The 26,307-nt window shown below is 27.4% G+C and overlaps 8 non-coding genes across 8 annotated transcripts; all 8 read left to right on the top strand.

Annotated features, from left to right (window-relative positions):
• The first annotated feature begins 4,130 nt into the window (after positions 1 to 4,130).
• On the top strand, positions 4,131 to 4,204 carry TRNAN-GUU (transfer RNA asparagine (anticodon GUU)). Its single transcript has one exon. It is a non-coding gene; the product is annotated as a tRNA-Asn (tRNA).
• A 4,083-nt stretch (positions 4,205 to 8,287) lies between these two features.
• Positions 8,288 to 8,361, top strand: TRNAN-GUU (transfer RNA asparagine (anticodon GUU)). Its single transcript has one exon. It is a non-coding gene; the product is annotated as a tRNA-Asn (tRNA).
• Positions 8,362 to 12,441: 4,080 nt separating this feature from the next.
• TRNAN-GUU (transfer RNA asparagine (anticodon GUU)) lies at positions 12,442 to 12,515 on the top strand. The gene has a single exon. It is a non-coding gene; the product is annotated as a tRNA-Asn (tRNA).
• Positions 12,516 to 14,523: 2,008 nt separating this feature from the next.
• On the top strand, positions 14,524 to 14,597 carry TRNAN-GUU (transfer RNA asparagine (anticodon GUU)). Its single transcript has one exon. It is a non-coding gene; the product is annotated as a tRNA-Asn (tRNA).
• Positions 14,598 to 18,781: 4,184 nt separating this feature from the next.
• On the top strand, positions 18,782 to 18,855 carry TRNAN-GUU (transfer RNA asparagine (anticodon GUU)). The gene has a single exon. It is a non-coding gene; the product is annotated as a tRNA-Asn (tRNA).
• Positions 18,856 to 20,876: 2,021 nt separating this feature from the next.
• TRNAN-GUU (transfer RNA asparagine (anticodon GUU)) lies at positions 20,877 to 20,950 on the top strand. Its single transcript has one exon. It is a non-coding gene; the product is annotated as a tRNA-Asn (tRNA).
• A 2,009-nt stretch (positions 20,951 to 22,959) lies between these two features.
• Positions 22,960 to 23,033, top strand: TRNAN-GUU (transfer RNA asparagine (anticodon GUU)). The gene has a single exon. It is a non-coding gene; the product is annotated as a tRNA-Asn (tRNA).
• Positions 23,034 to 25,037: 2,004 nt separating this feature from the next.
• Positions 25,038 to 25,111, top strand: TRNAN-GUU (transfer RNA asparagine (anticodon GUU)). Its single transcript has one exon. It is a non-coding gene; the product is annotated as a tRNA-Asn (tRNA).
• The last annotated feature ends 1,196 nt before the right edge of the window (positions 25,112 to 26,307 follow it).

The following is a 26,307-nucleotide window of genomic DNA, read 5'->3' as shown; positions in this document are numbered from 1 at the left end:
AGTAGCTGGAATAGCTCAGTTGGTTAGAGCGTGTGGCTGTTAACCACAAGGTCGGAGGTTCAACCCCTCCTTCATTTTAAATTATAACATTTTTTAATGTTAAAATAATTTCTTAAGTCTTTAAATAAGCCTATAATTATTACAACACAACTTACTTATTAATTACCTTATAAAATATCAATAGTTTGTCAATATATGTCAGAATTACATATGGGTTTGTCTAAGACACATTTTAAATATTATAATCTAGGAAACTATTTTCAAAATAATCTTAAACTACAATACATTTTTGGAAGAAGATATCCACATGACATATTGATTGCATAGCCACATTGGACCAGCATGGACGATGTCTTTAGATTGGAAATCTATTAGGTCTATAATAATTTTTCTTAAATATAAAAGTGATGTTTAATTTAGTTTGAATATTTATTTAAAAAAGAGTTGTTGAAATATCCAATTACTATCTTGTTGCTATTTATTGAAGAGATCATATTTACGTCAATAGTAGGTTTAAAGATGCATTTGTTGCAAATTTTTGACAAAACATTGATGATTATTTTCAAGTCTATTAGTTACTGAAACATGAGTTAGGTAAATTAGAATAATAATAGATATTATAATGGTAGTTGTAATAATAATATGGTTAAAATGTGTGAAAGTTAACCCTAATAATCATAAAGTTGGAGGTTCAATTCCCTATTCTCGCATTTTCAAAAAAAAATCAATATTTATTTTATCTTTTTGTCCTTCTAAGGAACTTCATAAATTTTTATACGTTAATTTTCAAAAGTTTATTACCATAGCTAATTACGTTGTAGTTCTTTAATATGCCTAAATTGGCTATATATTATTAGCTCTCTTCAAGCTTCGTACTCCCTCCGGCCTTATTTATAAGCAAAAGTCTTTTAATTTTTGGCCTTAAATATAAGCAAATGTCAACAAATCTAGGTGCATTTAATGCCTTTATTCCAAAAGTATCCTTGCATTAATTATTTAATATTGTTAGTAGAAAACAATTTAATTGAGGGTATATTAGTAATTGTGTTGTCTATCTCACATGAAATTAAGAAACTTAAATGCACTTAACTATATTTCTTAATAAGCGTAAAATTTGTCTTTTTTGGTTATAAATTAGCTGGAGTAAATATTATTAAAAACGTATACACTATTTAATTTTGCGTGTTTTGTTTTAACCTCTGAAATAAAACCTTTGCATTTTAAACAGTGTATCTTTTTAACTAAATATGTTGACTCGGTTTTGTACCAATTGTCTTATTGTCACGCCACGTCACTGGAACTTAACATTTTTCTATCGAGAATTGATGGAAGAGACCAAATAGGATAACATAAGTGAAGTTAAGAGACTAACTTGTAACATTTTTTTAATTAAAGGACTAAAGAAGAATATTAAATTAAGATAAGGGAGTTGGTGATTAATTCTGTCAAAAAATGTTTTAAAATCATTGTTAAAGTGTCTTCAAGGTAAGGGTATTATCAATTTCCTCAAAGAGAAATTTATCTACCATTATTCAAGAATGTCCAAGAAATCTTCAAATCATTGGAAAATAACTTATTTATTCTATGTCCTTTAAGGACAATACAACATCCCAACAATTGCAACAAATACCAAAGCATGTGTCTAACATACATTTTTCGCTATATTTGTTTATGAATGTGAAATTAATATAATTTATAAATTACAATATGAAATATGGGAATGGAGAGTCAGAAGATGTCTTGTATACGTGTCCGACTTCAATCAACTTGGACGCTATCTTTAACATGAAATTCTATTATCTCCTTAAAAAATATCATCAATGCAAAATTGATGTTAAATTTATATTAAAAAAAAACTTTGAAAACTAGTTTTTGGAACATTCTGTTACTATCCATTGGTTAGATCTTGTTGTTAGACATAGAAGATGTCATGTTTATGTCCATACTCATTCCAAAGATAAATATGTTGCAAGCTTTTGACATAGAGTTTATGCATACTCTCAAGTATGCGCGGTACTGAAATTTGAATAAATTAGATTAATATAAAGAAATCAAAATCAATGTGTAAGAGTAGCTGGAATAGCTCAGTTGGTTAGAGCGTGTGGCTGTTAACCACAAGGTCGGAGGTTCAACCCCTCCATCATTTTAAATTATAACATTTTTTAATGTTAAAATAATTTCTTAAGTCTTTAAATAAGCTATAATTATTAAAACACAACTTACTTATTAATTACCTTATAAAATATCAATAGTTTGTCAATATATGTCAGAATTACCTATGGGTTTGTCTAAGACACATTTTAAATATTATAATCTAGGAACGATTTTCAAAATAATCTTAAACTACAATACATTTTTGGAAGAAGATATCCACATGACATATTGATTGCATAGCCACATTGGACCAGCATGGACGATGTCTTTAGATTGGAAATCTATTAGATCTATAATATTTTTTCTTAAATATAAAAGTGATGTTTGAATTAGTTTGAATATTTATTTAAAAAAGAGTCGTTGAAATATCCAATTACTATCTTGTTGCTATTTATTGAAGAGATCATTTTACGTCAATAGTAGGTTTAAAGATACATTTGTTGCAAATTTTGACAAAACATTGATGATTATTTTCAAGTCTATTAGTTACTGAAACATGAGTTAGGTAAATTAGAATAAATAATAGATATTATAATGGTAGTTGTAATATCATAATTGGTTAAAATGTGTGAAAGTTAACCCTAATAATCATAAAGTTGGAGGTTCAATTCCCTATTCTCGCATTTTCAAAAAAAAAATCAATATTTAATTTTATCTTTTTGTCCTTCTAAGGAACTTCATAAATTTTTATACGTTAATTTTCAAAAGTTTATTACCATAGCTAATTGCGTTGTAGTTCTTTAATATGCCTAAATTAGCTCTCTTCAAGCTTCGTACTCCCTCCGGCCTTATTTATAAGCAAAAGTCTTCTATTTTTTTGGCCTTAAATATAAGCAGATGTCAACAAATCTAGGTGCATTTAATGCCTTTATTCCAAAAGTATCCTTGCATTAATTATTTAATATTGTTAGTAGAAAACAATTTAATTGAGGGTATATTAGTAATTGTGTTGTCTCTCTCACATGAAATTAAGAAACTTAAATGCACTTAACTATATTTCTTAATAAGCGTAAAATTTGTCTTTTTTGGTTATAAATTAGGCTGGAGTAGAATATTATTAAAAACGTATACACTATTTAAATTTTGCGTGTTTTGTTTTAACCTCTGAAAATAAAACCTTTGCATTTTAAACAGTGTATCTGTTTTAACTAAATATGTTGACTGGTTTTGTACCAATTGTCTTATTGTCACGCCACGTCACTGGAACTTAACATTTTTCTATCGAGAATTGATGGAAGAGACCAAATAGGATAACATAAGTGAAGTTAAGAGACTAACTTGTAACATTTGTTTAATTAAAGGACTAAAGAAGAATATTAAATTAAGATAAGGGAGTTGGTGATTAATTCTGTCAAAAATGTGTTAAAATCATTGTTAAAGTGTCTTCAAGGTAAGGGTGTTATCAATTTCCTCAAGGGAAATTTATCTACCATTATTCAAGAATGTCCAAGAAATCTTCAAATCATTGGAAAATAACTTATTTATTCTATGTCCTTTAAGGACAATACAACATCCCAACAACTGGAACAAATACCAAAGCATGTGTCTAACATACATTTTTCGCTATATTTGTTTATGAATGTGAAATTAATATAATTTATAAATTACAATATGAAATATGGGAGTGGAGATTCATAAGATGTCTTGTATACGTGTCCGACTTCAAATCAACTTGGACGCTATCTTTAACATGAAATTCTATATCTCCTTAAAAAATATCATCAATGCCAAATTGATGTTAAATTTATATAAAAAAAAACTTTGAAAACTAGTTTTTGGAACATTCTGTTACTATCCATTGGTTAGATCTTGTTGTTAGACATAGAAGATGTCATGTTTATGTCCATACTCATTTCAAAGATAAATATGTTGCAAGCTTTTGACATAGAGTTTATGCATACTCTCAAGTATGCGCGGTACTGAAATTTGAATAAATTAGATTAATATAAAGAAATCAAAATCAATGTGTAAGAGTAGCTGGAATAGCTCAGTTGGTTAGAGCGTGTGGCTGTTAACCACAAGGTCGGAGGTTCAACCCCTCCTTCTAGCGTTTTCATTAATTTAAATTATAACATTTTTTAATGTTAAAATAATTTCTTAAGTCTTTAAATAAGCCTATAATTATTAAAACACAATTTACTTATTAATTACCTTATAAAATATCAATAGTTTGCCAATATATGTCAGAATTACATATGGGTTTGTCTAAGACACATTTTAAATATTATAATCTAGGAAACGATTTTCAAAATAATTCTTAAACTACAATACATTTTTGGAAGAAGATATCCACATGACATATTGATTGCATAGCCACATTGGACCAACATGGACGATGTCTTTAGATTGGAAATCTATTAGGTATATAATAATTTTTCTTAAATATAAAAGTGATGTTTGAATTAGTTTGAATATTTATTTAAAAAAGAGTCGTTGAAATATCCAATTACTATCTTGTTGCTATTTATTGAAGAGATCATGTTTACGTCAATAGTAGGTTTAAAGATGCATTTGTTGCAAATTTTTGACAAAACACTGATGATTATTTTCAAGTCTATTAGTTACTGAAACATGAGTTAGGTAAATTAGAATAAATAATAGATATTATAATGGTAGTTGTAATATCATAATTGGTTAAAATGTGTGAAAGTTAACCCTAATAATCATAAAGTTGGAGGTTCAATTCCCTATTCTCGCATTTTCAAAAAAAAAATCAATATTATATTTTATCTTTTTGTCCTACTAAGGAACTTCATAAATTTTTATACGTTAATTTTCAAAAGTTTATTACCATTAGCTAATTATGTTGTAGTTCTTTAATATGTCTAAATTGGCTATATATTATTAGCTCTCTTCAAGCTTCGTACTCCCTCCGGCCTTATTTATAAGCAAAAGTCTTCTAATTTTTGGCCTTAAATATAAGCAAATGTCAACAAATCTAGGTGCATTTAATGCCTTTATTCCAAAAGTATCCTTGCATTAATTATTTAATATTGTTAGTAGAAAACAATTTAATTGAGGGTATATTAGTAATTGTGTTGTCTCTCTCACATGAAATTAAGAAACTTAAATGCACTTAACTATATTTCTTAATAAGCGTAAAATTTGTCTTTTTTGGTTATAAATTAGGCTGGAGTAGAATATTATTAAAAACGTATACACTATTTAAATTTTGCGTGTTTTGTTTTAACCTCTGAAAATAAACCTTTGCATTTTAACAGTGTATCTTTTTTAACTAAATATGTTGACTCGGTTTTGTACCAATTGTCTTATTGTCACGCCACGTCACTGGAACTTAACATTTTTCTATCGAGAATTGATGGAAGAGACCAAATAGGATAACATAAGTGAAGTTAAGAGACTAACTTGTAACATTTTTTAATTAAAGGACTAAAGAAGAATATTAAATTAAGATAAGGGGTTGGTGATTAATTCTGTCAAAAAATGTGTTAAAATCATTGTTAAAGTGTCTTCAAGGTAAGGGTATTATCAATTTCCTCAAAGGGAAATTTATCTACCATTATTCAAGAATGTCCAAGAAATCTTCAAATCATTGGAAAATAACTTATTTATTCTATGTCCTTTAAGGACAATACAACATCCCAACAATTGGAACAAATACCAAAGCATGTGTCTAACATACATTTTTCGCTATATTTGTTTATGAATGTGAAATTAATATAATTTATAAATTACAATATGAAATATGGGAGTGGAGATTCATAAGATGTCTTGTATACGTGTCCGACTTCAAAGCAACTTGGACGCTATCGTTAACATGAAATTCTATTATCTCCTTAAAAAATCATCAATGCAAATTGATGTTAAATTTATATTAAAACAACTTTGAAAACTAGTTTTTGGAACATTCTATTACTATCCATTGGTTAGATCTTGTTGTTAGACATAGAAGATGTCATGTTTATGTCCATACTCATTTCAAAGATAAATATGTTGCAAGCTTTTGACATAGAGTTTATGCATACTCTCAAGTATGCGCGGTACTGGAATTTGAATAAATTAGATTAATATAAAGAAATCAAAATCAATGTGTAAGAGTAGCTGGAATAGCTCAGTTGGTTAGAGCGTGTGGCTGTTAACCACAAGGTCGGAGGTTCAACCCCTCCATCATTTTAAATTATAACATTTTTTAATGTTAAAATAATTTCTTAAGTCTTTAAATAAGCCTATAATTATTAAAACACAACTTACTTATTAATTACCTTATAAAATATCAATAGTTTGTCAATATATGTCAGAATTACATATGGGTTTGTCTAAGACACATTTTAAATATTATAATCTAGGAAACTATTTTCAAAATAATCTTAAACTACAATACATTTTTGGAAGAAGATATCCGCATGACATATTGATTGCATAGCCACATTGGACCAGCATGGACGATGTCTTTAGATTGGAAATCTATTAGGTCTATAATAATTTTTCTTAAATATAAAAGTGATGTTTAATTTAGTTTGAATATTTATTTAAAAAAGAGTCGTTGAAATATCCAATTACTATCTTGTTGCTATTTATTGAAGAGATCATGTTTACGTCAATAGTAGGTTTAAAGATGCATTTGTTGCAAATTTTTGACAAAACATTGATGATTATTTTCAAGTCTATTAGTTACTGAAACATGAGTTAGGTAAATTAGAATAAATAATAGATATTATAATGGTAGTTGTAATATCATAATTGGTTAAAATGTGTGAAAGTTAACCCTAATAATCATAAAGTTGGAGGTTCAATTCCGTATTCTCGCATTTTCAAAAAAAAAAATCAATATTTAATTTTATCTTTTTGTCCTTCTAAGGAACTTCATAAATTTTTATACGTTAATTTTCAAAAGTTTATTACCATAGCTAATTCCGTTGTAGTTCTTTAATATGCCTAAATTCGCTATATATTATTAGCTCTCTTCAAGCTTCGTACTCCCTCCGGCCTTATTTATAAGCAAAAGTCTTCTAATTTTTGGCCTTAAATATAAGCAAATGCACAACAAATCTAGGTGCATTTAATGCCTTTATTCCAAAAGTATCCTTGCATTAATTATTTAATATTGTTAGTAGAAAACAATTTAATTGAGGGTATATTAGTAATTGTGTTGTCTATCTCACATGAAATTAAGAAACTTAAATGCACTTAACTATATTTCTTAATAAGCGTAAAATTTGTCTTTTTTGTTATAAATTAGGCTGGAGTAATATTATTAAAAACGTATACACTATTTAAATTTTGCGTGTTTTGTTTTAACCTCTGAAAATAAACCTTTGCATTTTAAACAGTGTATCTTTTAACTAAATATGTTGACTCGGTTTTGTACCAATTGTCTTATTGTCACGCCACGTCACTGGAACTTAACTTTTTCTATCGAGAATTGATGGAAGAGACCAAATAGGATAACATAAGTGAAGTTAAGAGACTAACTTGTAACATTTTTTTATTAAAGGACTAAAGAAGAATATTAAATTAAGATAAGGGAGTTGGTGATTAATTCTGTCAAAAAATGTTTTAAAATCATTGTTAAAGTGTCTTCAAGGTAAGGGTATTATCAATTTCCTCAAAGAGAAATTTATCTACCATTATTCAAGAATGTCCAAGAAATCTTCAAATCATTGGAAAATAACTTATTTATTCTATGTCCTTTAAGGACAATACAACATCCCAACAATTGCAACAAATACCAAAGCATGTGTCTAACATACATTTTTCGCTATATTTGTTTATGAATGTGAAATTAATATAATTTATAAATTACAATATGAAATATGGGAGTGGAGATTCATAAGATGTCTTGTATACGTGTCCGACTTCAAATCAACTTGGACGCTATCGTTAACATGAAATTCTATTATCTCCTTAAAAATTATCATCAATGCAAAATTGATGTTAAATTTATATTAAAAAACAACTTTGAAAACTAGTTTTTGGAACATTCTGTTACTATCCATTGGTTAGATCTTGTTGTTAGACATAGAAGATGTCATGTTTATGTCCATACTCATTTCAAAGATAAATATGTTGCAAGCTTTTGACATAGAGTTTATGCATACTCTCAAGTATGCGCGGTACTGAATTTGAATAAATTAGATTAATATAAAGAAATCAAAATCAATGTGTAAGAGTAGCTGGAATAGCTCAGTTGGTTAGAGCGTGTGGCTGTTAACCACAAGGTCGGAGGTTCAACCCCTCCTTCATGTTTCATTAATTTAATTATAACATTTTTTAATGTTAAAATAATTTCTTAAGTCTTTAAATAAGCCTATAATTATTAAAACACAACTTACTTATTAATTACCTTATAAAATATCAATAGTTTGTCAATATATGTTAGAATTACATATGGGTTTGTCTAAGACACATTTTAAATATTATAATCTAGGAAACGATTTTCAAAATAATCTTAAACTACAATACATTTTTGGAAGAAGATATCCACATGACATATTGATTGCATAGCCACATTGGACCAGCATGGACGATGTCTTTAGATTGGAAATCTATTAGATCTATAATAATTTTTCTTAAATATAAAAGTGATGTTTGAATTAGTTTGAATATTTATTTAAAAAGAGTCGTTGAAATATCCAATTACTATCTTGTTGCTATTTATTGAAGAGATCATGTTTACGTCAATATTAGGTTTAAAGATGCATTTGTTGCAAAATTTTCACAAAACATTGATGATTATTTTCAAGTCTATTAGTTACTGAAACATGAGTTAGGTAAATTAGAATAAATAATAGATATTATAATGGTAGTTGTAATATCATAATTGGTTAAAATGTGTGAAAGTTAACCCTAATAATCATAAAGTTGGAGGTTCAATTCCCTATTCTCGCATTTTCAAAAAAAAAATCAATATTTAATTTTATCTTTTTGTCCTTCTAAGGAACTTCATAAATTTTTATACGTTAATTTTCAAAAGTTTATTACCATAGCTAATTACGTTGTAGTTCTTTAATATGCCTAAATTGGCTATATATTATTAGCTCTCTTCAAGCTTCGTACTCCCTCCGGCCTTATTTATAAGCAAAAGTCTTCTAATTTTTTGGCCTTAAATATAAGCAGATGTCAACAAATCTAGGTGCATTTAATGCCTTTATTCCAAAAGTATCCTTGCATTAATTATTTAATATTGTTAGTAGAAAACAATTTAATTGAGGGTATATTAGTAATTGTGTTGTCTATCTCACATGAAATTAAGAAACTTAAATGCACTTAACTATATTTCTTAATAAGCGTAAAATTTGTCTTTTTTGGTTATAAATTAGGCTGGAGTAGAATATTATTAAAAACGTATACACTATTTAAATTTTGCGTGTTTTGTTTTAACCTCTGAAAATAAAACCTTTGCATTTTAAACAGTGTATCTTTTTTAACTAAATATGTTGACTGGATTTTGTACCAATTGTCTTATTGTCACGCCACGTCACTGGAACTTAACATTTTTCTATCGAGAATTGATGGAAGAGACCAAATAGGATAACATAAGTGAAGTTAAGAGACTAACTTGTAACATTTGTTTAATTAAAGGACTAAAGAAGAATATTAAATTAAGATAAGGGAGTTGGTGATTAATTCTGTCAAAAAATGTTTTAAAATCATTGTTAAATTGTCTTCAAGGTAAGGGTATTATCAATTTCCTCAAAGAGAAATTTATCTACCATTATTCAAGAATGTCCAAGAAATCTTCAAATCATTGGAAAATAACTTATTTATTCTATGTCCTTTAAGGACAATACAACATCCCAACAATTGCAACAAATACCAAAGCATGTGTCTAACATACATTTTTCGCTATATTTTTTATGAATGTGAAATTAATATAATTTATAAATTACAATATGAAATATGGGAGTGGAGATTCATAAGATGTCTTGTATACGTGTCCGACTTCAAATCAACTTGGACGCTATCTTTAACATGAAATTCTATTATCTCCTTAAAAATATCATCAATGCAAAATTGATGTTATTTATATTAAAAAACAACTTTGAAAACTAGTTTTTGGAACATTCTGTTACTATCCATTGGTTAGATCTTGTTGTTAGACATAGAAGATGTCATGTTTATGTCCATACTCATTCCAAAGATAAATATGTTGCAAGCTTTTGACATAGAGTTTATGCATACTCTCAAGTATGCGCGGTACTGAAATTTGAATAAATTAGATTAATATAAAGAAATCAAAATCAATGCGTAAGAGTAGCTGGAATAGCTCAGTTGGTTAGAGCGTGTGGCAGTTAACCACAAGGTCGGAGGTTCAACCCTCCTTCTAGCGTTTTCATTAATTTTAAATTATAACATTTTTTAATGTTAAAATAATTTCTTAAGTCTTTAAATAAGCCTATAATTATTAAAACACAACTTACTTATTAATTACCTTATAAAATATCAATAGTTTGTCAATATAAGTTAGAATTACATATGGGTTTGTCTAAGACACATTTTAAATATTATAATCTAGGAAACGATTTTCAAAATAATCTTAAACTACAATACATTTTTGGAAGAAGATATCCACATGACATATTGATTGCATAGCCACATTGGACCAGCATGGACGATGTCTTTAGATTGGAAATCTATTAGGTCTATAATAATTTTTCTTAAATATAAAAGTGATGTTTGAATTAGTTTGAATATTTATTTAAAAAAGAGTCGTTAAAATATCCAATTACTATCTTGCTGCTATTTATTGAAGAGATCATGTTTACGTCAATAGTAGGTTTAAAGATGCATTTGTTGCAAATTTTACAAAACATTGATGATTATTTTCAAGTCTATTAGTTACTGAAACATGAGTTAGGTAAATTAGAATAAATAATAGATATTATAATGGTAGTTGTAATATCATAATTGGTTAAAATGTGTGAAAGTTAACCCTAATAATCATAAAGTTGGAGGTTCAATTCCCTATTCTCGCATTTTCAAAAAAAAATCAATATTTAATTTTATCTTTTTGTCCTTCTAAGGAACTTCATAAATTTTTATACGTTAATTTTCAAAAGTTTATTACCATAGCTAATTATGTTGTAGTTCTTTAATATGCTAAATTGGCTCTCTTCAAGTTCGTACTCCCTCCGACCTTATTTATAAGCAAAAGTCTTCTAATTTTTGGCCTTAAATATAAGCAGATGTCAACAAATCTAGGTGCATTTAATGCCTTTATTCCAAAAGTATCCTTGCATTAATTATTTAATATTGTTAGTAGAAAACATTTAATTGAGGGTATATTAGTAATTGTGTTGTCTCTCTCACATGAAATTAAGAAACTTAAATGCACTTAACTATATTTCTTAATAAGCGTAAAATTTGTCTTTTTTGGTTATAAATTAGGCTGGAGTAGAATTATTAAAAACGTATACACTATTTAAATTTTGCGTGTTTTGTTTTAACCTCTGAAAATAAAACCTTTGCATTTTAAACAGTGTATCTGTTTTAACTAAATATGTTGACTGGATTTTGTACCAATTGTCTTATTGTCACGCCACGTCACTGGAACTTAACATTTTTCTATCGAGAATTGATGGAAGAGACCAAATAGGATAACATAAGTGAAGTTAAGAGACTAACTTGTAACATTTGTTTAATTAAAGGACTAAAGAAGAATATTAAATTAAGATAAGGGAGTTGGTGATTAATTCTGTCAAAAAATGTGTTAAAATCATTGTTAAAGTGTCTTCAAGGTAATTGTGTTATCAATTTCCTCAAAGAGAAATTTATCTACCATTATTCAAGAATGTCCAAGAAATCTTCAAATCATTGGAAAATAACTTATTTATTCTATGTCCTTTAAGGACAATACAACATCCCAACAATTGCAACAAATACCAAAGCATGTGTCTAACATACATTTTTCGCTATATTTTTTTATGAATGTGAAATTAATATAATTTATAAATTACAATATGAAATATGGGAGTGGAGATTCATAAGATGTCTTGTATACGTGTCCGACTTCAAATCAACTTGGACGCTATCTTTAACATGAAATTCTATTATCTCCTTAAAAAATATCAGCAATGCAAATTTGATGTTATATTTATATTAAAAAAAAACTTTGAAAACTAGTTTTTGGAAAATTCTGTTACTATCCATTGGTTAGATCTTGTTGTTAGACATAGAAGATGTCATGTTTATGTCCATACTCATTCCAAAGATAAATATGTTGCAAGCTTTTGACATAGAGTTTATGCATACTCTCAAGTATGCGCGGTACTGAAATTTGAATAAATTAGATTAATATAAAGAAATCAAAATCAATGTGTAAGAGTAGCTGGAATAGCTCAGTTGGTTAGAGCGTGTGGCTGTTAACCACAAGGTCGGAGGTTCAACACCTCCTTCTAGCGTTTTCATTAATTTTAAATTATAACATTTATTAATGTTAAAATAATTTCTTAAGTCTTTAAATAAGCCTATAATTATTAAAACACAACTTACTTATTAATTACCTTATAAAATATTAATAGTTTGTCAATATATGTCAGAATTACATATGGGTTTGTCTAAGACACATTTTAAATATTATAATCTAGGAAACGATTTTCAAAATAATCTTAAACTACAATACATTTTTGGAAGAAGATATCCACATGACATATTGATTGCATAGCCACATTGGACCAGCATGGACGATGTCTTTAGATTGGAAATCTATTAGGTCTATAATAATTTTTCTTAAATATAAAAGTGATGTTTGAATTAGTTTGAATATTTATTTAAAAAAGAGTCGTTGAAATATCCAATTACTATCTTGTTTCTATTTATTGAAGAGATCATGTTTACGTCAATAGTAGGTTTAAAGATGCATTTGTTGCAAAATTTTGACAAAACATTGATGATTATTTTCAAGTCTATTAGTTACTGAAACATGAGTTAGGTAAATTAGAATAAATAATAGATATATTATAATGGTAGTTGTAATATCATAATTGGTTAAAATGTGTGAAAGTTAACCCTAATAATCATAAAGTTGGAGGTTCAATTCCCTATTCTCGCATTTTCAAAAAAAAAATCAATATTTAATTTTATCTTTTTGTCCTTCTAAGGAACTTCATAAATTTTTATACGTTAATTTTCAAAAGTTTATTACCATAGCTAATTATGTTGTAGTTCTTTAATATGCCTAAATTAGCTCTCTTCAAGCTTCGTACTCCCTCCGGCCTTATTTATAAGCAAAAGTCTTCTAATTTTTTGGCCTTAAATATAAGCAGATGTCAACAAATCTAGGTGCATTTAATGCCTTTATTCCAAAAGTATCCTTGCATTAATTATTTAATATTGTTAGTAGAAAACAATTTAATTGAGGGTATATTATTAATTGTGTTGTCTCTCTCACATGAAATTAAGAAACTTAAATGCACTTAACTATATTTCTTAATAAGCGTAAAATTTGTCTTTTTTGGTTATAAATTAGGCTGGAGTAGAATATTATTAAAAACGTATACACTATTTAAATTTTGCGTGTTTTGTTTTAACCTCTGAAAATAAAACCTTTGCATTTTAAACAGTGTATCTGTTTTAACTAAATATGTTGACTGGATTTTGTACCAATTGTCTTATTGTCACGCCACGTCACTGGAACTTAACATTTTTCTATCGAGAATTGATGGAAGAGACCAAATAGGATAACATAAGTGAAGTTAAGAGACTAACTTGTAACATTTGTTTAATTAAAGGACTAAAGAAGAATATTAAATTAAGATAAGGGAGTTGGTGATTAATTCTGTCAAAAAATGTGTTAAAATCATTGTTAAAGTGTCTTCAAGGTAATTGTGTTATCAATTTCCTCAAAGGGAAATTTATCTACCATTATTCAAGAATGTCCAAGAAATCTTCAAATCATTGGAAAATAACTTATTTATTCTATGTCCTTTAAGGACAATACAATATCCCAACAACTGGAACAAATAACAAAGCATGTGTCTAACATACATCTTTCGCTATATTTGTTTATGAATGTGAAATTAATATAATTTATAAATTACAATATGAAATATGGGAGTGGAGATTCATAAGATGTCTTGTATACGTGTCCGACTTCAAATCAACTTGGACGCTATCTTTAACATGAAATTCTATAATCTCCTTAAAAAATATCATCAATGCCAAATTGATGTTAAATTTATATTAAAAAAAAACTTTGAAAACTAGTTTTTGGAACATTCTGTTACTATCCATTGGTTAGATCTTGTAGTTAGACATAGAAGATGTCATGTTTATGTCCATACTCATACCAAAGATAAATATGTTGCAAGCTTTTGACATAGAGTTTATGCATACTCTCAAGTATGTGCGGTACTGAAATTTGAACAAATTAGATTAATATAAAGAAATCAAAATCAATGCATAAGAGTAGCTGGAATAGCTCAGTTGGTTAGAGCGTGTGGCTGTTAACCACAAGGTCGGAGGTTCAACACCTCCTTCTAGCGTTTTCATTAATTTTAAATTATAACATTTATTAATGTTAAAATAATTTCTTAAGTCTTTTCAACGTCATGAGAATTATCACTATCTCGGAGCACAAATAATAGATTATATTTCAAGAATCTTTAAATAAGGCTATAATTATTAAAACACAATTTACTTATTAATTACCTTATAAAATATCAATAGTTTGCCAATATATGTCAGAATTACATATGGGTTTGTCTAAGACACATTTTAAATATTATAATCTAGGAAACGATTTTCAAAATAATTCTTAAACTACAATACATTTTTGGAAGAAGATATCCACATGACATATTGATTGCATAGCCACATTGGACCAACATGGACGATGTCTTTAGATTGGAAATCTATTAGGTACATAATAATTTTTCTTAAATATAAAAGTGATGATTGAATTAGTTTGAATATTTATTTAAAAAAGAGTCGTTGAAATATCCAATTACTATCTTGTTGCTATTTATTGAAGAGATCATGTTTACGTCAATAGTAGGTTTAAAGATGCATTTGTTGCAAAATTTTGACAAAACATTGATGATTATTTTCAAGTCTATTAGTTACTGAAACATGAGTTAGGTAAATTAGAATAAATAATAGATATTATAATGGTAGTTGTAATATCATAATTGGTTAAAATGTGTGAAAGTTAACCCTAATAATCATAAAGTTGGAGGTTCAATTCCCTATTCTCGCATTTTCAAAAAAAAAAATCAATATTTAATTTGATCTTTTTGTCCTTCGAAGGAACTTCATAAATTTTTATACGTTAATTTTCAAAAGTTTATTACCATTAGCTAATTATGTTGTAGTTCTTTAATGTGCCTAAATTGGCTATATATTATTAGCTCTCTTCAGGCTTCGTACTCCCTCCGGCCTTATTTATAAGCAAAAGTCTTCTAATTTTTTGGTCTTAAATATAAGCAGATGTCAACAAATCTAGGTGCATTTAATGCCTTTATTCCAAAAGTATCCTTGCATTAATTATTTAATATTGTTAGTAGAAAATAATTTAATTGAGGGTATATTAGTAATTGTGTTGTCTCTCTCACATGAAATTAAGAAACTTAAATGCACTTAACTATATTTCTTAATAAGCGTAAAATTTGTCTTTTTTTGGTTATAAATTAGGCTTGAGTTGAAATATTATTAAAAACGTATACACTATTTAAATTTTGCGTGTTTTTTTTTAACCTCTGAAAATAAAACCTTTGCATTTTAAACAGTGTATCTATTTTAACTAAATATGTTGACTCGGTTTTGTACCAATTGTCTTATTGTCACGCCACGTCACTGGAACATAACATTTTTCTATCGAGAATTGATGGAAGAGCCCAAATAGGATAACATAAGTGAAGTTAAGAGACTAACTTGTAACATTATTTTAATTAAAGGACTAAAGAAGAATATTAAATTAAGATAAGGGGTTGGTGATTAATTCTGTCAAAAAATGTGTTAAAGTCATTGTTAAAGTGTCTTCAAGGTAAGGGTATTATCAATTTCCTCAAAGGGAAATTTATCTACCATTATTAAAGAATGTCCAAGAAATCTTCAAATCATTGGAAAATAACTTATTTATTCTATGTCCTTTAAGGACAATACAATATCCCAACAACTGGAACAAATACCAAAGCATGTGTCTAACATACATTTTTCGCTATATTTGTTTATGAATGTGAAATTAATATAATTTATAAATTACAATATGAAATATGGGAGTGGAGATTCATAAGATGTCTTGTACACGTGTCCGACTTCAAATCAACTTAGACGCTATCGTTAACATGAAATTCTATTATCTCCTTAAAAAATAACATCAATGCAAAATTGATGTTAAATTTATATTAAAAAACAACTTTGAAAACTAGTTGTTGGAACATTCTGTTACTATCCATTGGTTAGATCTTGTAGTTAGACATGGAAGATGTCATGTTTATGTCCATACTCATTTCAAAGATAAATATGTTGCAAGGTTTTGACATAGAGTTTATGCATACTCTCAAGTATGCGGTACTGGAATTTGAATAAATTAGATTAATATAAAGAAATCAAAATCAATGTGTAAGAGTAGTTGGAATAGCTCAGTTGGTTAGAGCGTGTGGATGTTAACCACAAGGTCGGAGGTTCAACCCCTCCTTCATTTTAAATTATAACATTTTTTAATGTTAAAATAATTTCTTAAGTCTTTAAATAAGCCTATAATTATTAAAACACAACTTACTTATTAATTACCTTATAAAATATCAATAGTTTGTCAATATATGTCAGAATTACATATGGGTTTGTCTAAGACACATTTTAAATATTATAATCTAGGAAACTATTTTCAAAATAATCTTAAACTACAATACATTTTTGGAAGAAGATATCCGCATGACATATTGATTGCATAGCCACATTGGACCAGCATGGACGATGTCTTTAGATTGGAAATCTATTAGGTCTATAATAATTTTTCTTAAATATAAAAGTGATGTTTAATTTAGTTTGAATATTTATTTAAAAAGAGTCGTTGAAATATCCAATTACTATCTTGTTGCTATTTATTGAAGAGATCATGTTTACGTCAATAGTAGGTTTAAAGATGCATTTGTTGCAAATTTTTGACAAAACATTGATGATTATTTTCAAGTCTATTAGTTACTGAAACATGAGTTAGGTAAATTAGAATAAATAATAGATATTATAATGGTAGTTGTAATATCATAATTGGTTAAAATGTGTGAAAGTTAACCCTAATAATCATAAAGTTGGAGGTTCAATTCCGTATTCTCGCATTTTCAAAAAAAAAAATCAATATTTAATTTTATCTTTTTGTCCTTCTAAGGAACTTCATAAATTTTTATACGTTAATTTTCAAAAGTTTATTACCATAGCTAATTCCGTTGTAGTTCTTTAATATGCCTAAATTCGCTATATATTATTAGCTCTCTTCAAGCTTCGTACTCCCTCCGGCCTTATTTATAAGCAAAAGTCTTCTAATTTTTTGGCCTTAAATATAAGCAGATGTATCCTTGCATTAATTATTCAACAAATCTAGGTGCATTTAATGCCTTTATTCCAAAAGTATCCTTGCATTAATTATTTAATATTGTTAGTAGAAAACAATTTAATTGAGGGTATATTAGTAATTGTGTTGTCTATCTCACATGAAATTAAGAAACTTAAATGCACTTAACTATATTTCTTAATAAGCGTAAAATTTGTCTTTTTTGGTTATAAATTAGGCTGGAGTAGAATATTATTAAAAACGTATACACTATTTAAATTTTGCGTGTTTTGTTTTAACCTCTAAAAATAAAACCTTTGCATTTTAAACAGTGTATCTGTTTTAACTAAATATGTTGACTGGATTTTGTACCAATTGTCTTATTGTCACGCCACGTCACTGGAACTTAACTTTTTTCTATCGAGAATTGATGGAAGAGACCAAATAGGATAACATAAGTGAAGTTAAGAGACTAACTTGTAACATTTTTTTAATTAAAGGACTAAAGAAGAATATTAAATTAAGATAAGGGAGTCAGTGATTAATTCTCTCAAAAAATGTTTTAAAATCATTGTTAAAGTGTCTTCAAGGTAAGGGTATTATCAATTTCCTCAAAGAGAAATTTATCTACCATTATTTAAGAATGTCCAAGAAATCTTCAAATCATTGGAAAATAACTTATTTATTCTATGTCCTTTAAGGACAATACAACATCCCAACAATTGCAACAAATACCGAAGCATGTGTCTAACATACATTTTTCGCTATATTTGTTTATGAATGTGAAATTAATATAATTTATAAATTACAATATGAAATATGGGAGTGGAGATTCATAAGATGTCTTGTACACGTGTCCGACTTCAAATCAACTTAGACGCTATCGTTAACATGAAATTCTATTATCTCCTTAAAAATTATCATCAATGCAAAATTGATGTTAAATTTATATTAAAAAACAACTTTGAAAACTAGTTTTTGGAACATTCTGTTACTATCCATTGGTTAGATCTTGTAGTTAGACATGGAAGATGTCATGTTTATGTCCATACTCATTTCAAAGATAAATATGTTGCAAGCTTTTGACATAGAGTTTATGCATACTCTCAAGTATGCGCGGTACTGAAATTTGAATAAATTAGATTAATATAAAGAAATCAAAATCAATGCGTAAGAGTAACTGGAATAGCTCAGTTGGTTAGAGCGCGTGGCTGTTAACCACAAGGTCGGAGGTTCAACCCCTCCTTCTAGTGTTTTCATTAATTTTTGAATTATAACATTTTTTAATGTTAAAATAATTTCTTAAGTCTCTAAATAAGCCTATAATTATTAAAACACAACTTACTTATTAATTACCTTATAAAATATCAATAGTTTGTCAACATATGTCAGAATTACATATGGGTTTGTCTAAGACACATTTTAAATATTATAATCTAGGAAACGATTTTCAAAATAATCTTAAACTACAATACATTTTTGGAAGAAGATATCCACATGACATATTGATTGCATAGCCACATTGGACCAACATGGACGATGTCTTTAGATTGGAAATCTATTAGATCTATAATAATTTTTCTTAAATATAAAAGTGATGATTGAATTAGTTTGAATATTTATTTAAAAAAGAGTCGTTGAAATATCCAATTACTATCTTGTTGCTATTTATTGAACAGATCATGTTTACGTCAATATTTGGTTTAAAGATGCATTTGTTGCAAAATTTTCACAAAACATTGATGATTATTTTCAAGTCTATTAGTTACTGAAACATGAGTTAGGTAAATTAGAATAAATAATAAATATTATAATGGTAGTTGTAATATCATAATTGGTTAAAATGTGTGAAAGTTAACCCTAATAATCATAAAGTTGGAGGTTCAATTCCCTATTCTCGCATTTTCAAAAAAAAAATCAATATTTAATTTTATCTTTTTGTCCTTCTAAGGAACTTCATAAATTTTTATACGTTAATTTTCAAAAGTTTATTACCATAGCTAATTACGTTGTAGTTCTTTAATATGCCTAAATTGGCTATATATTATTAGCTCTCTTCAAGCTTCGTACTCCCTCCGGCCTTATTTATAAGCAAAAGTCTTCTAATTTTTTGGCCTTAAATATAAGCAGATGTCAACAAATCTAGGTGCATTTAATGCCTTTATTCCAAAAGTATCCTTGCATTAATTATTTAATGTTGTTAGTAGAAAACAATTTAATTGAGGGTATATTAGTAATTGTGTTGTCTATCTCACATGAAATTAAGAAACTTAAATGCACTTAACTATATTTCTTAATAAGCGTGAAATTTGCCTTTTTTGGTTATAAATTAGGCTGGAGTAGAATATTATTAAAAACGTATACACTATTTAAATTTTGCGTGTTTTGTTTTAACCTCTGAAAATAAAACCTTTGCATTTTAAACAGTGTATCTTTTTTAACTAAATATGTTGACTGGATTTTGTACCAATTGTCTTATTGTCACGCCACGTCACTGGAACTTAACATTTTTCTATCGAGAATTGATGGAAGAGACCAAATAGGATAACATAAGTGAAGTTAAGAGACTATCTTGTAACATTTGTTTAATTAAAGGACTAAAGAAGAATATTAAATTAAGATAAGGGAGTTGGTGATTAATTCTGTCAAAAAATGTTTTAAAATCATTGTTAAATTGTCTTCAAGGTAAGGGTATTATCAATTTCCTCAAAGAGAAATTTATCTACCATTATTCAAGAATGTCCAAGAAATCTTCAAATCATTGGAAAATAACTTATTTATTCTATGTCCTTTAAGGACAATACAACATCCCAACAATTGCAACAAATACCAAAGCGTGTGTCTAACATACATTTTTCGCTATATTTTTTTATGAATGTGAAATTAATATAATTTATAAATTACAATATGAAATATGGGAGTGGAGATTCATAAGATGTCTTGTATACGTGTCCGACTTCAAATCAACTTGGACGCTATCTTTAACATGAAATTCTATTATCTCCTTAAAAAATATCATCAATGCAAAATTGATGTTATATTTATATTAAAAAACAACTTTGAAAACAAGTTTTTGGAACATTCTGTTACTATCCATTGGTTAGATCTTGTTGTTAGACATAGAAGATGTCATGTTTATGTCCATACTCATTCCAAAGATAAATATGTTGCAAGCTTTTGACATAGAGTTTATGCATACTCTCAAGTATGTGCGGTACTGAAATTTGAATAAATTGGATTAGTATAAAGAAATCAAAATCAATGCGTAAGAGTAGCTGGAATAGCTCAGTTGGTTAGAGCGCGTGGCTGTTAACCACAAGGTCGGAGGTTCTACCCCTCCTTCTAGCGTTTTCATTAATTTTAAATTATAACATTTTTTAATGTTAAAATAATTTCTTAAGTCTCTAAATAAGCCTATAATTATTAAAACACAACTTACTTATTAATTACCTTATAAAATATCAATAGTTTGTCAACATATGTCAGAATTACATATGGGTTTGTCTAAGACACATTTTAAATATTATAATCTAGGAAACGATTTTCAAAATAATCTTAAACTACAATAAATTTTTGGAAGAAGATATCCACATGACATATTGATTGCATAGCCACATTGGACCAGCATGGACGATGTCTTTAGATTGGAAATCTATTAGATCTATAATAACTTTTCTTAAATATAAAAGTGATGTTTGAATTAGTTTGAATATTTATTTAAAAAAGAGTCGTTGAAATATCCAATTACTATCTTGTTGCTATTTATTGAAGAGATCATCTTTACGTCAATAGTAGGTTTAAATATGCATTTGTTGCAAAAATTTTCACAAAACATTGATGATTATTTTCAAGTCTATTAGTTACTGAAACATGAGTTAGGTAAATTAGAATAAATAATAGATATTATAATGGTAGTTGTAATATCATAATTCGTTAAAATGTGTGAAAGTTAACCCTAATAATCATAAAGTTGGAGGTTCAATTCCCTATTCTCGCATTTTCAAAAAAAAAATCAATATTTAAATTTTATCTTTTTGTCCTTCTAAGGAACTTCATAAATTTTTATACGTTAATTTTCAAAAGTTTATTACCATAGCTAATTGCGTTGTAGTTCTTTAATATGCCTAAATTAGCTCTCTTCAAGTTTCGTACTCCCTCCGACCTTATTTATAAGCAAAAGTCTTCTAATTTTTTGGCCTTAAATATAAGCAGATGTCAACAAATCTAGGTGCATTTAATGCCTTTATTCCAAAAGTATCCTTGCATTAATTATTTAATATTGTTAGTAGAAAAAAATTTAATTGAGGGTATATTAGTAATTGTGTTGTCTATCTCACATGAAATTAAGAAACTTAAATGCACTTAACTATATTTCTTAATAAGCGTAAAATTTGTCTTTTTTGGTTATAAATTAGGCTGGAGTAGAATATTATTAAAAACGTATACACTATTTAAATTTTGCGTGTTTTGTTTTAACCTCTGAAAATAAAACCTTTGCATTTTAAACAGTGTATCTGTTTTAACTAAATATGTTGACTGGATTTTGTACCAATTGTCTTATTGTCACGCCACGTCACTGGAACTTAACATTTTTCTATCGAGAATTGAATGAAGAGACCAAATAGGATAACATAAGTGAAGTTACGAGACTAACTTGTAACATTTGTTTAATTAAAGGACTAAAGAAGAATATTAAATTAAGATAAGGGAATTGGTGATTAATTCTGTCAAAAAATGTTTTAAAATCATTGTTAAAGTGTCTTCAAGGTAAGGGTATTATCAATTTCCTCAAAGAGAAATTTATCTACCATTATTCAAGAATGTCCAAGAAATCTTCAAATCATTGGAAAATAACTTATTTATTCTATGTCCTTTAAGGACAATACAACATCCCAACAATTGCAACAAATACCAAAGCATGTGTCTAACATACATTTTTCGCTATATTTTTTTATGAATGTGAAATTAATATAATTTATAAATTACAATATGAAATATGGGAGTGGAGATTCATAAGATGTCTTGTATACGTGTCCGACTTCAAATCAACTTGGACGCTATCTTTAACATGAAATTCTATTATCTCCTTAAAAAATATCATCAATGCAAAATTGATGTTATATTTATATTAAAAAACAACTTTGAAAACAAGTTTTTTGGAACATTCTGTTACTATCCATTGGTTAGATCTTGTTGTTAGACATAGAAGATGTCATGTTTATGTCCATACTCATTCCAAAGATAAATATGTTGCAAGCTTTTGACATAGAGTTTATGCATACTCTCAAGTATGCGCGGTACTGAAATTTGAATAAATTAGATTAATATAAAGAAATCAAAATCAATGCATAAGAGTAGTTGGAATAGCTCAGTTGGTTAGAGCGTGTGGCTGTTAACCACAAGGTCGGAGGTTCAACACCTCCTTCTAGCGTTTTCATTAATTTTAAATTATAACATTTATTAATGTTAAAATAATTTCTTAAGTCTTTAAATAAGCCTATAATTATTAAAACACAACTTACTTATTAATTACCTTATAAAATATTAATAGTTTGTCAATATATGTTAGAATTACATATGGGTTTGTCTAAGACACATTTTAAATATTATAATCTAGGAAACGATTTTCAAAATAATCTTAAACTACAATACATTTTTGGAAGAAGATATCCGCATGACATATTGATTGCATAGCCACATTGGACCAGCATGGACGATGTCTTTAGATTGGAAATCTATTAGATCTATAATAACTTTTCTTAAGTATAAAAGTGATGTTTGAATTAGTTTGAATATTTATTTAAAAAAGAGTCGTTGAAATATCCAATTACTATCTTGTTGCTATTTATTGAAGAGATCATCTTTACGTCAATAGTAGGTTTAAAGATGCATTTGTTGCAAAATTTTCACAAAACATTGATGATTATTTTCAAGTCTATTAGTTACTGAAACATGAGTTAGGTAAATTAGAATAAATAATAGATATTATAATGGTAGTTGTAATATCATAATTGGTTAAAATGTGTGAAAGTTAACCCTAATAATCATAAAGTTGGAGGTTCAATTCCCTATTCTCGCATTTTCAAAAAAAAAATCAATATTTAATTTTTATCTTTTTGTCCTTCTAAGGAACTTCATAAATTTTTATACGTTAATTTTCAAAAGTTTATTACCATAGCTAATTGCGTTGTAGTTCTTTAATATGCCTAAATTAGCTCTCTTCAAGTTTCGTACTCCCTCCGACCTTATTTATAAGCAAAAGTCTTCTAATTTTTTGGCCTTAAATATAAGCAGATGTCAACAAATCTAGGTGCATTTAATGCCTTTATTCCAAAAGTATCCTTGCATTAATTATTTAATATTGTTAGTAGAAAACAATTTAATTGAGGGTATATTATTAATTGTGTTGTCTCTCTCACATGAAATTAAGAAACTTAAATGCACTTAACTATATTTCTTAATAAGCGTAAAATTTGTCTTTTTTGGTTATAAATTAGGCTGGAGTAGAATATTATTAAAACGTATACACTATTTAAATTTTGCGTGTTTTGTTTTAACCTCTGAAAATAAAACCTTTGCATTTTAAACAGTGTATCTGTTTTAACTAAATATGTTGACTGGATTTTGTACCAATTGTCTTATTGTCACGCCACGTCACTGGAACTTAACATTTTTCTATCGAGAATTGATGGAAGAGACCAAATAGGATAACATAAGTGAAGTTAAGAGACTAACTTGTAACATTTGTTTAATTAAAGGACTAAAGAAGAATATTAAATTAAGATAAGGGAGTTGGTGATTAATTCTGTCAAAAAATGTTTTAAAATCATTGTTAAAGTGTCTTCAAGGTAAGGGTATTATCAATTTCCTCAAAGAGAAATTTATCTACCATTATTCAAGAATGTCCAAGAAATCTTCAAATCATTGGAAAATAACTTATTTATTCTATGTCCTTTAAGGACAATACAACATCCCAACAATTGCAACAAATACCAAAGCATGTGTCTAACATACATTTTCGCTATATTTTTTATGAATGTGAAATTAATATAATTTATAAATTACAATATGAAATATGGGAGTGGAGATTCATAAGATGTCTTGTATACGTGTCCGACTTCAAATCAACTTGGACGCTATCTTTAACATGAAATTCTATTATCTCCTTAAAAAATATCATCAATGCAAAATTGATGTTATATTTATATTAAAAAACAACTTTGAAAACAAGTTTTTGGAACATTCTGTTACTATCCATTGGTTAGATCTTGTTGTTAGACATAGAAGATGTCATGTTTATGTCCATACTCATTCCAAAGATAAATATGTTGCAAGCTTTTGACATAGAGTTTATGCATACTCTCAAGTATGCGCGGTACTGAAATTTGAATAAATTAGATTAATATAAAGAAATCAAAATCAATGCGTAAGAGTAGTTGGAATAGCTCAGTTGGTTAGAGTGTGTGGCTGTTAACCACAAGGTCGGAGGTTCAACACCTCCTTCTAGCGTTTTCATTAATTTTAAATTATAACATTTATTAATGTTAAAATAATTTCTTATGTCTTTAAATAAGCCTATAATTATTAAAACACAACTTACTTATTAATTACCTTATAAAATATCAATAGTTTGTCAATATATGTTAGAATTACATATGGGTTTGTCTAAGACACATTTTAAATATTATAATCTAGGAAACGATTTTCAAAATAATCTTAAACTACAATACATTTTTGGAAGAAGATATCCACATGACATATTGATTGCATAGCCACATTGGACCAGCATGGACGATGTCTTTAGATTGGAAATCTATTAGATCTATAATAACTTTTCTTAAATATAAAAGTGATGTTTGAATTAGTTTGAATATTTATTTAAAAAAGAGTCGTTGAAATATCCAATTACTATCTTGTTGCTATTTATTGAAGAGATCATCTTTACGTCAATAGTAGGTTTAAAGATGCATTTGTTGCAAAATTTTCACAAAACATTGATGATTATTTTCAAGTCTATTAGTTACTGAAACATGAGTTAGGTAAATTAGAATAAATAATAGATATTATAATGGTAGTTGTAATATCATAATTGGTTAAAATGTGTGAAAGTTAACCCTAATAATCATAAAGTTGGAGGTTCAATTCCCTATTCTCGCATTTTCAAAAAAAAAATCAATATTTAATTTTATCTTTTTGTCCTTCTAAGGAACTTCATAAATTTTTATACGTTAATTTTCAAAAGTTTATTACCATAGCTAATTACGTTGTAGTTCTTTAATATGCCTAAATTGGCTATATATTATTAGCTCTCTTCAAGCTTCGTACTCCCTCCGGCCTTATTTATAAGCAAAAGTCTTCTAATTTTTTGGCCTTAAATATAAGCAGATGTCAACAAATCTAGGTGCATTTAATGCCTTTATTCCAAAGTATCCTTGCATTATTATTTAATATTGTTAGTAGAAAAAATTTAATTGAGGGTATATTAGTAATTGTGTTGTCTCTCTCACATGAAATTAAGAAACTTAAATGCACTTAACTATATTTCTTAATAAGCGTAAAATTTGTCTTTTTTGGTTATAAATTAGGCTGGAGTAGAATATTATTAAAACGTATACACTATTTAAATTTTGCGTGTTTTGTTTTAACCTCTGAAAATAAAACCTTTGCATTTTAAACAGTGTATCTTTTTTAACTAAATATGTGAC

Source organism: Lathyrus oleraceus, chromosome 6, assembly GCF_024323335.1.
Source record: "Lathyrus oleraceus cultivar Zhongwan6 chromosome 6, CAAS_Psat_ZW6_1.0, whole genome shotgun sequence".
NCBI classification, from domain to species: Eukaryota; Viridiplantae; Streptophyta; class Magnoliopsida; order Fabales; family Fabaceae; genus Lathyrus; species Lathyrus oleraceus.
Note: the sequence above shows the minus strand (reverse complement) of the source record. Positions and strands in the feature narration are given on the sequence as shown.